The sequence below is a fragment of the Schistocerca serialis genome, chromosome 2 (assembly GCF_023864345.2).
Source record: "Schistocerca serialis cubense isolate TAMUIC-IGC-003099 chromosome 2, iqSchSeri2.2, whole genome shotgun sequence".
Taxonomy (NCBI): Eukaryota; Metazoa; Arthropoda; class Insecta; order Orthoptera; family Acrididae; genus Schistocerca; species Schistocerca serialis.
This window is the reverse complement of record NC_064639.1, coordinates 543,391,615-543,406,512: the sequence shown is the minus strand read 5'-3', so window position 1 is coordinate 543,406,512 and position 14,898 is coordinate 543,391,615.

Genomic DNA, 14,898 nt, shown 5'->3' with positions numbered 1-14,898 from the left:
GAAACGCACCCTCTCGAAACCTGGACAGCAAGCTACACCGCGATGCAGAGCACCTCTCTTGCAGAGTCTGCCACTTGAGTTTGCTAAACATCTCCGTAACGCTATCACACTTACCAAATAACCCTGTGACGAAACCCTGTGTAGCCTGTAGAATCAGCGTCCTTGCTCATCCCGCCTCCTTTAGACTCTTACGTCGCGACGGTTGGAGTGCTTGAGGTTAGGGGGGGGGGGGGGGGGGGGAGGGGGGGCCGAAGCTGGGCTTGAGCTCTGGTCCCTCAGTACCCCTGTGGCCGTCGTCGGGTGCGGAAGTCGTTCTCGGTGGGCACTGTGATTTTAGTTGGCTGAGTACTGGGTTCCAAGCTGTGCTGAAAGTAAACGCATTCCCTCTGGGGATCTTCCCGTCAGCCACTCGTGTTTCAATTGCCTCCTTCTGAACGCAGTCCCAAAATGACGCGGTGTGTCTTACCACTTCCGATTTTGTTGGTTTCTTGAGTTCTGTGTGTCTTCTGCGTTCCGTGCGTCTTTCTTCGATTGTCAATACAGTCTTCCCGATACACGCCTTATCGCATTTACACGGAATACTGTAAACACCTAGTTTATGGGGCCCCAAGTCATCTTTCACCTATCTAATACAGCATGTTTTTCCTGAGGGGAACGGAAAACACATTTAATGTTACGCCGAACCAGGATTCTGCCTGATGTTTTTCGCCAAAATTAATACGGCATGTAATAATTTCAAAAGCAGCACCACTAACAGGGAAAACTGTTCCCTTTTATTGCACATACTGTACCCGAAAGATGAGTCTCAATAAGAATCTTGAATACAACAAAATCTCGAAGCATCAGCACACATTCGTAAAATCTGTAACCACGTTCCAAATAGTGGTGTAAAACGCGCTTATACCAGTCAGCACAGGTACAGAGAAAGAATAACGCACGACTTGCTGTAGATTCAAGAAAGACAGACAGGATAACAGCAGTACTAGGCGACAACGCTGGAACACCTTACGTGGCCCGCACTCTATGCTAGTGCGTCTCATCAGACTCAAACAACACTGACCTGGTTCCGCGTCCGTACGTGGTACACATGACCCACCATAGAAATTCCGTAGCTACTGTGTGGTGTTTGTTGTCTAAATATTTTCACAGAATTTGACTACTAGGCGTTGCACACACACAGTACCCCCTTGTTCACCATAAGATTCTTTTTCTTTGCTAATAGTTAGCACTCGCCAAAACACCGAAGCAAAGGCGCTCCAATTCACAGCCACGATGAAACATAATCCAATTGAAAGCAGTTCAGAATTTCGTCAACATGACTGTGCTTACACAAGGCGATCACCAGCTACGGGAACGACGTTCCTTAAAGGAGAACTAAAGTACACTGATGAGCCAAAGAGACTGGTACACCTGCCTAATATCGTGCAGGACCCCCGCGAGCGCTCAGAAGTGCCGCAACACGACGTGCCATATACTCGACTAATGTCCGAAGTAATGCTGGAGGGAACTGACACCATGAATCCTGCAGGGCTGTCTATAAATCCGTAAAAGTACGAGGGCGTGGAGATCTCTAGTGAACAGCACGTTGCAAGGCTTCCCAGACATGCTCAATAATATTCATGTCTGTGAGTTTGGTAGCCAGAAGAAGTGTTTGAGCTCAGAGGAGTGTTCCTGGAGCCACTCTGTAGCAATTCTGGACGTGTGGGCTGTCGCATTTTCCTGCTGGAATTGCCCAAGTCCGTCGGAATACACAATCCACAACAATGGCTGCAAGTGATGAGACTGGATGCTTATGTACGTGTCATCTGTCAGAATCGTATCTAGACGTATCAGGGGTCCGATATCACTCTAACTGCACACAACCCACACCCTTTCAGAGCTTCCACCAGTTTGAACAGTCCCCTGCTGACATGCAGGTTCCATGGATTCATGAGGTTCTCTCCATACACGTAAAATTCCATCCGCTCGATACAATTTGAAGCGATACTCGTGCGACCAGGCAATATATTTCCGGTCATCAACAGCCCAATGTCGATGCTGACGGGTCCAGGCGAGGCGTAAAGCTTCGTGTCGTGCAGTCATCAAGGATACACGAGTGGGCCTTCGGCTTCGAAAGTCCTATCGATGATGTTTTGTCGAATGGTTCGCATACTGACACTTGTTGATGACCCTGCATTTAAATCTGCAGCAGTCTGCGGAAGGGTTGAACTTCTGTCACGTTCAACGATTCTTTTCAGTCATCGTTGGTCCCGTTCTTGCAGGATCTTTTACCGGCCGCAGCGACTTTGGAGATTTGATGTTTTACCGGGTTACTGATATTTGGGGTACAATCGTGAAATGGTCACACGAGAAAATCCCCACTTCATTGCTACCTCGGAAGTGCTGTGTCCCATCGCTCGTCCGCCGGCTATAACACCACGTTTAAACTCACTTAAATCGTGATAACCTACCATTGTAGCAGCAATAACCGATCTAAAAACTGCGCCAGACACTTATTGTCTTATATAGGCGTTGCCGATTGCAGCGCCGTATTCTGCCTGTTTACATATCCCTGTATTTGAATACACATGTGTACACCAGTTTCTTTGGCGCTTCAGTGTTTGACAGTCCACTCAAACTCAGCGTAAAGGAACGGACTCCATTGAGAAACAGGGTATCTTCATTTTGCATAAACGGCCGTGCACACTATTCTAATGCAGTTTTTTCAAACTGATTACTCGCACAAGACATGCGGAATTCACAGCAGCAAAAGCTGAAGATCGACGATGTGGCCACGGACACCAGCCATTAACACTTTGCCCTATTATGCATAACCCGAACAATGCTACTTTTGCCATAGAACCAGATGGTCTAATTGGCACCAAGTCACAGAACCGACAGGCAGCTCCTCGCACCGCCGTACTCCGGGTGTCTGCCACAGAGGGCGCACACGCGACGGCCTAGAGCCTAGGTGCGGAATAACGTCCCTCATCTTCGGCACCCACCAAGCAGACGCTCGCATTCATATCGCCAGAACGATCGACATCTGGCAGTCTCTTCACCCTGCCCCCCCCTCCCCCCCCCCCCCCCCGCCCCCGCTATACTAACCATCGATGGGCCTAATCTGGAAGGTACGCACTTACCCAGTCGTATCACTCTGGCTATGCTATAGCTGTACAGTAACCAGAATGAGGCTTCAACGTGGTTTCGACAACTAGGTCGTCAGACACAGCATCTGGTAGAGCAAAATGGAATAAGAACTTACAGAGTTTGAAAAGTGTGGGAGCTGATCGGAAGGAAAGAATATCGATTGAGAAAGCTTGAAGCAGAAATTCCGGCTTTAAATATCATACTTGGCCAAAAGGGATTCCCAATGAATGTAGACATAGAGTGAACTATAAGAAAAACTGTTGGTGGGGACTTAGTACTATTTTTTGTTGTGACATTGGTAGTACTAAATTTCCTAATAATACGGTAACTTTACTGTTGCATTCCACGAAAAAGGATCGTAATGCAGCACATCAAGCAGAGGAAAACTAATAAGCGAATAACTGAATGTATTCTCATCACGACAAATGAAAGGAAAGCTTTATATCACTCAGGAACTAAACCACTAAAATACGTACGACCCCTAGTGAATGGGACACTTAGTGAGGTCGAGAAATAAAATCCAGAATTACAAGGATTAAAAGGCCATTATCACGAATAAAATGAATCTCCAACTGAGTGGCCGTGCGGTTCTAGGCTCTACAGTCTGGAACCGAGCGACCGCTGCGGTCGCAGGTTAGAATCCTGTCTCGGGCATGGATGTGTGTGATGTCCTTAGGTTAGTTAGGTTTAATTAGTTCTTAGGCGACTGAAGAGCTCAGAAGTTAAGTCGCATAGTGCTCAGAGCCATTTGAACCATTTAATCCAACTGAGATAAAAACTGGTCAGGTGGTTTGTGCGGTTTGTGGTTTCATATGATACAGAGACATTGACGGTAAAGAACGAAGATAAAAAGAGATCTGACATGTGGTTATGCAGGAAAGAGGAGGAATAGACTGGAGACAAAGAGATAAAATTGAGGATGTACTATCAGCAGCAGATGAAAGTAAAAAAGTATTTCAGGAGTCTAGGTCACTTCCTAACGGGAAAATGCTTACTTATTGTTGTATTTGACGAAAAGATGAATGGTGAAGGAAAATATGCAATATGGTGAGATACACTAAGACTACAAAATAGTTACATAATGGAAAAAATGGTAGAAAATGGAGATGGACAACATTGTGGTAAGACTTACACAGGAGGTAGAACATGAAACAAAAATAAAACACCAAAAGAATGGCTCTCAGCACTATGGGACTTAATTGCTGAGGTCAACAGTCCCCTAGAACTTAGAATTACTTAAACCTAACCAACCTAAGGACTTCACACACATCCATGCCCGAGCCAGGATTCGAACCTGCTGTAGCGCCTAGTCTTAGTGCATCTCACCATATTGCACATTTTTCTTCACCATGGATTTTAGAACCTCTCGGCCACCCCGGCCGGCATAAAACACCATGTGACTCTATTTTATGCAGTAGCATTATAAGTACCTTCTTCCACTATTGTACATCAGGTAAAACTAACTGTTTAATACCAACACTTAGTTATAGATCAGTGAGATGTTAGTCGAGAAACAGGAAATTATCGCCTGAATGTTTGCGAGTCAATACCCTTTCTTTCTTTTAATGTAAAAAGTCTAATGATGGATAAATATTGTGCAAGCGCAACAGCTCGCAAAGGTTAATGAATCGTCTGAAGAAGAATTGGATTTAACCCGATTGCTTTAAAAACAGAACACGGCTTTGTCGTCTTGAAGAGATCTGGTGAGACGTGAATACAAGGGAGGAAACGGTGGATGAAATTAATTTAATTAGATCTGTCGTCGTCCCTACGGCTGGAGAGAATGCAGCGGCGAAAATTTAATTGGGAGTTATTCTCCACTTAATTATCAGAATCCTTAAGGGAGGGCCGACAGGCCGTGGTGCGTACGGAAGCGTCGGACACCAGGGAATGCTGCGCCGTCTGTGCGCCGGCCAGCGGAGGACGTTTGCAGCGAAGGCTGGCTGCCGCTCCTGATAAAACGCAAAGAGCGCGCGTGCCGGCGCCGAGTGGCCGGCAGTAATTAAAGGTTTTGCACGAGGTACCGCCACTGGAATTCCGCGAGGCGTGTGTGCCTGCTGATGTTCCCGTCATAGCTCACGGCGCTATGGACACTATATCGGTCTCTGCGGAGCGACGATAGCGCATCGTAATTACCAGACACTGGCTGTCGTACCAACAGACAGTTACACTGCGGGGGCGTTCCTATGAAGCTTCGACACGGTGCAGTTATTTCTACGCACACGGGAAAAATTATTAATGAAAGGATTTCCGCCATCAGACGACGGGATTGTATTTCTCCATCACTATCCACTCCTACAAAGACTCACCCAAATCGAATCTGTTCTGTGGAAACGTCACATGCGTGTCCTATCCAACCAGTTTCAGGATGTCAAATTAAACACCTTTCAGCCGTCTAGTTTCCAAACTTATTTCATTTGGCTACCAGTTTCGGCGATACCTTCAACCATCAGCTGGTCGACAGATGATGGTTGAAGGTTGCGGTATAGGAAGCAGAAATCTGCTAATACCATTATCGCTGACCCCTGTTTTGATCAGAATCTTATTCAAGTCGGTCAGGGGCCTGATGATGATGATGATGAAGTCCCATACTCCGTGACAGAGCGTAGGGTAACGATGCGGGAGACCCGCACCTCCGTACTAGGAAAGGTCCTAGTGGAGGTGGTTTGCTACTGCCTTCCTCCGACCGTAATGGGGATGTATGATGATGATGATGAAGACGACACAACAACACCCAGTCATCCCGGGACCCTGTGTTCGGGAAGCGAGAACGATACCGCGAGACCACGAGATGCGGACAGGGTCCTGAAGACGGCGTAGCAAATCGCCAAAACTGGCAGCCGAATAAAATAAGTTTGGAAACCAGACGGCTGCAAGGTGTTTAATTTGACATCCTGTATCGAACAGCCATTTCTGAACCCATGGACATACAGGTAGCAACCAGTTTCTATCAGACCTAAAAATTCTTCGACGTGAGTACTCTTGCTCATTTATCCTACCAGTTTGCTCGCCAGTGCACGAAGACTTTGCCACATCATTACTTTTTCCTTCCTTTTTATCTACATTGAACATCTTCGTGCGTCGTATACACTAAGAAAACTTGTCTCAAACAACCCTGTCGTTTCTCTATAGTTACTAATCCATGGATGCCACGAAGTTAATACCAAACACATCCCACAATCCTTTTATCTAGATCTACATCTATATCCCACAAACCACCTTGTGGTGTCTGGAAGACGTTACTTGTTCCGGTCGTGAACAATTCGCGGGAAGAAAAACATGTTGGGAAGCCTCTGTGTGCGCCCGAGTCTTTCTAATTCTACCTCTATCATCTTTTCGCAAAGTATATGCAGGTAGAAGTATTATATTGATTAACTCTCCTAGCAACCTGAGCTGTCTGAATTTTAAGAGCAAAGCCCACCGTGAAGCACGATGCCTTTCTTGTAGCTTCAGCCACTGGAATTACACTGCTGACCATTAAAATTGCTACACCACGAAGACGACGTACTACAGACGCGAAATTTAACCGCCAGGAAGAAGATGCTGTGATATGCAAATGATTAACTTTCCAGAGCATTCAGACAAGGCTGGCACCCGTCGCGACACCTACAACGTGCTGACATGAGGAAAGTTTCCAACCGATTTCTCATACACAAACAGCAGTTGACCGGCGTTGCCTGGTGAAATGTTGTTGTGATGCCTCGTGTAAGGAGGAGAGATGCGTACCACCACGTTTCCGACTTTGATAAAGGTCGGATTGTAGCCTAACGCGATTGCGGTTTATCGTATCGCGACATTGCTGCTCGCGTTGGTCGAGATACAATGACTGTTAGCAGAATATGGAATCGGTGGTTTCAGAAGGGTAATACGGAACGCCGTGCTGGATCCCAACGGCCTCGTATCACTAGCAGTCGAGATGACAGGCGTCTGATCCGCATGGCTGTAATGGATCGTGCAGCCACGTCTCGATCCCTGAGTCAACAGATGGGGACGATTGCAAGACAACAACCATCTGCACGAACAGTTCGACGACGTTTGCAGCAGCATGGACTATCAGCTCAAAGACCATGGCTGCGGTTATCCTTGACGCTGCATTACAGACAGGAGCGCCTGCGATGGTGTACTAAACGACGAACCTGCGTGCACGAATGGCAAAACGTCATTTTTTCGAATGAATCCCGGTTCCGTTTACAGCATCATGATGGTCGCATCCGTGTTTGGTGACATCGCGGTGAACGCACGTTAGAAGCGTGTATTCGTCATCGCCATACTGGCGTATCATCCGGCGTGATGGTATGGGGTGCCATTGGTTACATGTCTCGGTCACCTCTTTTTCGCATTGACGGCACTTTCAACAGTGGACGTTATATTTCAGATGTGTTACGACCCGTGGCTCTACCCTTCATTCGATCCCTGTGAAACCCTACATTTCAGCAGGATAATGCACGACCGTAAGTTGCAGGTCCTGTACGGGCCTTTCTGGATACAGAAAATGTTCGACTGCTGCCCTGGCCAGCAAATTCTCCAGATCTCTCACCAATTGAAAACGTCTGGTCAATTGTGGACGAGCAACTGGCTCGTCACAATACGCCAGTCACTACTCTTAATGAACTGTGGTATCGTGTTGAAGCTGCATGGGCAGCTGTACCTGTATACGCCATCCAAGCTCTGTTGGACTCAATGCCCAGGCGTATCAAGGCCGTTATTACGGCCAGAGGTGGTTGTTCTGGGTACTGATTTCTCAGGATCTAAGCACCCAAATTGCGTGAAAATGCACTCACATGTCAGTTCTGGTATAACATATTTTTCCAATCAATACCCGTTTATCATTTTCATTTCTTCTTGGTGTAGCAATTTTAATGGCCAGTAGTGTAAATGAGCATTTCCGTGACGCTTTTGTACTTAGTGAATGAAAAGGTGACGAACGCGATAGTCTTATTTGAATTTTCTCCTTTTCGTGTATCAATTGTTTCTGATATGAATCCCAGACTGACGTGCAATATTCAATTAAAGGTTTTGTCAGCTGTCTGCTCCGCGCCTGCCCTACACTTCCTGATGATCCTTCTAATCAATCACAGTCTGGCATCTCCCTTGCCTGTGATTAGTTTTCTGCAGTCGTTCATTTTTAAATCGCTCTTTACACATACTGCCCGATATTTAATGGATGTGACTGGTTCCTGTGATAGTTCTGCAAGCCTGTAATCGCAGAGTAATGAGACTTTCTGCCTGTTTATGCTAAATATTTCAATGGTGTGGTTCTGGGTGTTCTGCATAAAACGCAAACAACATAACAGAACACATGGAGACACATCATTAATCAATCACGCCTAGAAAACATGAAAAATCACCGCAATACTTTACATTTATATTGAGGGTCAACTGCCAATCCCTGCACCAAGCATCTATCATCAGCTGATCTTCCTGCATTTCGCTACAATTATCGAACTTTACCATTTCTCTAGGTTTGACAGCACGCCCTCAAAGAGTCACAATCTTTCCGACGCTAGTTAATTCATGTATATTGTGAGAAATAATGATTCTATAACACTCCCCTGGATACGCCAGAAGTTGCTTTTCCGCCTGATGATGTTTCTCCGTTAACAGTGACATGCTCTTTTTTTTTCGACTTCATAACTCCAAGCTGTCTTCTAACGCAATCCTCCATAGCCTCCCACTCTCAAGAAGCGATATCCATCCTATAAGGTTTAACTCATTTCTCCCTATCCTTTCCCAAAACAAGATTGGCTCCTTTCCCACCCATTCCTCTCCGTAGACGTCGTCTGACCTCCATGCTAATTTCCGCAGTTCCACGTCAAATGTCACCTGCCACCATCTGTTCCACACTACACATCTACACATACCATTCCGACCACTTCGTTAGCACACCAAGCGTCATAGTAGCACTTAATCCTCCTGCTTCCGATTTGTCCTTTCTCACTGCAGGTCCTACAGAGTACCACAATGAAGTGAAGTGATTTTCTTTATTGTAAAGATTACCGTCCATTTCTTTGCTTTGAATGATTCTAAATGTTTTTTAAGCATTCAAGAATTATTAAAAGCATTTAAATATTTTTATCATGTTAATATTTTAAAACTATTATTTTATATTTTTATAAATTCTCTCGGCTAAATAGTCGAAATTTTACCGCTCCCAGTCCAAGAAACTAGAACAGAGAAAGACAAAGCACTGTCATAAAAGAATGGGCAGTATTCAACATAGTCAATCTTTGGGAGAACATTGAAGCGCCAAAAAAACTTGTATAGGCGTGCGTATTCAAATACAGAGATATGTAAACAGGCAGAATACGACGATCCGGTCGGCAGCATATATATAAGACAAATGTCTGGCGCAGTTGTAGGTTCGGTTATGTTGCTAGAGTGGAAGGTTCTCAAGATTTAAGTGAGTTTTAATGGGGTGTTACAGCGGCGCACGATCGATGAGACACCGCATCTCCGAGGTAGCGATGAAGTGGGCATTTTCCCATACGAGTGTAAACTGAATATCAGGAATCCTGTAAAACATCAAATCTCCGACATCGCTGAGGCCGGAAGAAGATTCTGCTAGAATGGGACCATGATGAGTGAAGATAATCGTTAAATGTAACAGAAGCGCTACCCTTCCGCAAATTGTTGCAGATTTCAATGCTGGGCCATGAACAAGAGTCAGCGCGCGATTCATTCAAAGAAACATCTCGATATGGACTTTCGGAGCCGAAGGCGCACCCACGTTCCTTGATGACTGCACGACACAAAGCCTTACGCCTCGCCTGGGCCCGTCAACTCTGACATTGGACTGTTGATTGGAATCATGTTGCCTGGTCGGATGACTCTCTTTTCAAATTGTATAGAGCGGATGGACGCGTAAGGTTATGAAGACTGCTTCATGAACCCATGGACGCTGAATGTCAGCGGGGGGCTGTTCAAGCTAGTGGAGGCTCTGTAATGCCAGGTCGTGTGCTCCCTGCCGCCGTTGGATAAGCAGCTGCAGCAGCAAGTCGTATACTCCTAGCTCACTCATTTGTTACATAGTTTGTAAGTAGGCTGTTTATGTTTTCTTATTGGCAACGTTACGTAGCGCTCAATATGAAAATCACTGGCTGTGCTGTGTGCAGTCTGTCGCTAGTTTGCATTGTTGTCTGCCATTGTAGTGTTGGGCAGCGGCAGCTGGATGTGAACAGCGCGTAGCGTTGCGCAGTTGGAGGTGAGCCGCCAGCAGTGGTGGATGTGGGGAGAGAGATGGCGGAGTTTTGTAATTTTTCATGAACTGATATATTTATATATGATGATATTAAGGTAAATACATTGTTTGTTCTCTATTAATATCTTTCATTTGCTAACTATCCCTATCAGTAGTTAGTGCCTTCCATAGTTTGAATCTTTTATTTAGCTGGCAGTAGTGGCGCTCGCTGTATTGCAGTAGCTTGAGCAGCGAAGATTTTTGTGAGGTAAGTGATTTGTGAAAGGTATAGTTTAATGTTTGTCAGGGCCATTACTTTGTAGGGAATTTTGAAAGTCAGATTGCGTTGCGCTAACAAAATATTGTGTATCAGTTTAAGCACAGTCTTGTATAATTGTTCAAAGGGGACGTTTCATATGTCGACCCTTAGCCGAGGATACCTCACTGGAATCTTCTGATTTTTCTTGTAGTTTGTGTATTTAGTGTAGCTTTTGTTTATTGCTAGCGCGTAATTGTAGAGAGAATCTCCTTTGTAGTTGTAGTTTTCATTGTTGTAGAGTAAAACAGTTGTGGCATGCATGTAGATTTGCACCAAGTATTTCGCAGCTGCAATTAACTAGACATTATTTCCATTGCTACGTTATTTTATTTTGCTCTTCAAATTGTGCTTTTCTGTGTTGTCGTGTGAAATACTGTGACAATAATGGCGTGTGAAAAACGTAATACTAGGCTCCAAAGTAAACTGAGAAATGACAGTGAAGACGAAGGCAGTGTGTTAGCGCCGCAGAGTAATGAATTAACTGATGTTCAAAGTAGTAATTTGGTAATCGTGCATAGGGAAATGGAGCGGGCGGCAAACAATGGCACGGACAGTGAAACAATTAGTGAAGAGGGAAGCATTATCGATCGATCGGTCGGCAACAGCTCGCCTCAGGAATCCGAAATGACAGGACACAATTTCGCAAATACTGTAGATTCAGGTTTTGGGTCATCACCGTTTTCTCAAATAAGTCAAGACACATTTTCTGCTTGTCAAAACGTGAATGTTGTGGGTGCAAATGCACCGCCGAAAAGTGTAGAGAAACAGATTCCAGACACTAATACATTATTATTGCAATTAATGCAACAAATGGAACAAAATCAGAGACAAACACAGCAAAAGCTTGAAAAGTTAGACACAATGGAACAAAATCAGAGACAAACACAGCAAAAGCTTCAAAAGTTAGACACAATGGAACAAAATCTTCAAAAGTTAGACACCACACTTGAACAAACACGTGAAGATTTAACTACTGAGTTACATAACATTGAATCTAAATGTCAAAAAGTCTGTAATGACGTAAAAACACAAATTTGTGAGCATTTTCAACCTATTTTTTCGCGGCATGAAAATGCATTACAGAATCACGAAGCAGCCATAAAAGAACTGCAAATTATTGTTCATGAAAATCATGAGACCTTGCAAGCTAAATTTGACTCAGTTGCATCTACCGATTCGGTTACGCAACTTGCAAAAACTCAGGATAACTTAAAGGACACAGTAGATTCGATTTCAACACAAATGGACACTCTGAAACTTGGTTCAGAAAAACACACTGAGGAAATGTGTTCATTATCAGAGAAAGTAGTTGAACTTTCGGATCAGCTAAATAATTTATCTACGAAGGTAGATGATAATCTGAATGACGCAAAACCGGTAGTCTTTAATGACACAGAACAGAGCGAACAAATTAGGAAACTGAAACAAAATCTGAATCAAATTGATACGCAACACCAAAGAGAAATCCGGGAAGTACAAGATCAGCTGACACAGGTAATACAAGAATTACGTATTTCAGAAGACACTCGCGCTCCAACACGGGAAGAGGGACTTAGAAATACGGAAATGCCGCAAAATAATAACACAGGGCATTTCGGAAGTTATGAAAGAAATTGGCAATGTGCACCGAATTTTGAGATGGAACGGCCGACACGACCTAACAATGACCGATATGCGACTCGCCGACATGATGATTTTGACTATAAGCTGTTCATTACTACACGTAAATTCAAAACATTTAAGAATTCTGGCAACGACATTCATCCACAAGCATGGCTCCATCAATTCTCTCATTGTTTTCCTCCCAACTGGTCGTTGGAACACAGATTAGAATTTATGTGTGGCTACTTAGAGAATGAACCAGCTGTAAGAATGCGATCGGTAATTCACGATTGCCACAATGAAGGAGAGTTTTACCATGCCTTCCTCTCAGCATATTGGTCTCAAGCCAAACAAGACCGTGTAAAACATAGCATCATAATGATGAAACGTTTCGAACAATCTGAATTTTCCAGTCTTATGAAATATTTTGAAGACATGTTGCATAAGAATCAGTATCTTTCAAACCCATACAGCCCCTCAGAACTCATCCGCATTTGCTTAATCAAACTGCCTGAACATTTACGACATATTATTTTGGCAGGACGTTGCAAAGATGATATTGAAGCATTTCAGGGACTCTTACAAGAATTAGAAATTGACACTGACAATCGCGGAACGCGAAACCAGGAACACAGCAATTACAGGTCACATACGTCGCAATTCCGCGATGAAAGAAGTAATAACTTTACACGGCAAGGCTATTCTCACAACACAAATCGTGACCAAAACAGACACCACCCGTATGACAACCGTTGGCAGAGTAGTAATAACTACAGGGAAAGATCACCTCTCCGTGGTAGTGACTATCACAGAGACAATAAGAGAAACAGACAATATGGGAACCAAAATAAATATTATCAGGGGAGACAGAATAACTTTAGACGCAACGGTCCAGCGCGCAGTTTCGATTCAGGGAGAAATTCTCCACCACGTGACCGACAAGAAAGAAACTATGACATCTACCGACATGACGACAGACGATGTGATCGTAACGACAGACCTGAATTGCATCAGCACTGGCGGGATTCAAACAGAGCAGGGCCCTCTCGTCACGGTGAATTTGTAGAAGTTAGGTCTCCAAACCCCAATAACGACGCGCGCCAACAAAGAGACAATAGGCAATGACTCACACCGCTGGCAGCCACAAAACGTTCTTATGACACTAACGACGCAGCTGCCGTAGCTAGTAATTACGTAAAAATGGAAGACATTAGGGACATCTTACTCCAGGAACACGACATAAAATATAACAATATTGCATATCCTGTGATTCACATTACAGTAAATGATGTAAAATTTACGGCAGTACTTGACTCTGGCAGTCCCATTTCAGTAATCAGTGAAACAGCCTTTAGCAAATGCAACAAATCGAACGATTGCCCCACACTTCCGTTACGTAAGATTAAATTACAAGGTGCAATCTTTGGAAAAAGTGTAGATGTACGCCAACAAACGAACTTAGAATTCTTTTGTCAAAGCCACAGCTTCTCTATGAACTTTCTTATTGTTCCATTATTGTCGACGGAAATTATACTGGGAGTAGACTTTTTGAATGAATACAAAGCAATCTTAAACTTTCACGATGCTGAAATAAGTTTAGAGAAAGAAGGTAAGTCAATAGCTTTGAAATTTGAAGATTGGCTCTCAAACCATGACGAGGAAATTAATCGGCTTTACCTTCTGTTAGACAACAGTTCGGACTTTTCTACGGAACTAGACACTAACAATCACTCTGCAAGTACTGACAGGGATGATATCGACGGCGCATTTGACACTAATAAGTTAATTCAGAATAAAATTCAAACAATTGAGAATTGTAATGACAATGATAGGCAAGACCTTTTTGAGATTTTACAAGCACATTCCACAGTTTTTACTCACAAAACAGGAACAATCAAGGGATTTCAATACCAATTTCGTGTTCGTGAGCATACTAAATTTTGTGTTAGACCATATGTAATTCCAGCACATTATAGGGACCGTGTTAGAACAGAAATACAATCTATGCTCGACGAGGGCATTATTGAGCCTGCAGTAAGCTCATACAACAATCCATTACATGTTGTTGAGAAGAAAAATGGATCGATCAGGCTTGTCTTAGATTCGAGACAAATCAATACGATCATTATTCCTGAAACAGACAGGCCGCAAACGTTGGAAGAACTTCTTCAAAATTTTAATGGTGTAAAAGTGTTGTCTTCCATTGATCTCAGATCCAGCTTTTATCAGATCGAACTTCATCCAGAATGTAGAAAATACACAGCTTTCCTTTGTTTCGGCGTTTGTTATCAGTTTCGGAAACTTCCTTTTGGTTTGAACATTTATTCAGCAGCATTCATTCGCGGGCTAAATTCCATATTACCTGAATTCTTAAAACGTCACATCACCTTATATGTAGACGATATTCTGATAGCAGAAGCCTCATGGGAACAACACAATCGCATCCTCAACAGCGTGTTACATATTTTTGCAGAATCTGGAATTACAGTTAACTTGGAAAAGTCTGAATTCGGTAGGACAAAGGTGAAGTTTTTGGGACATATTATTTCTTCTGAAGGCATTCAGCCGGATCCTGAAAAGTTAGAAGCAATCAGAGCCATTCCAGTTCCATCCACAAAAAGACAAGTCCGCAGTTTTCTAGGTCTCGTAAATTTTTACCGTCGTTTTCTGA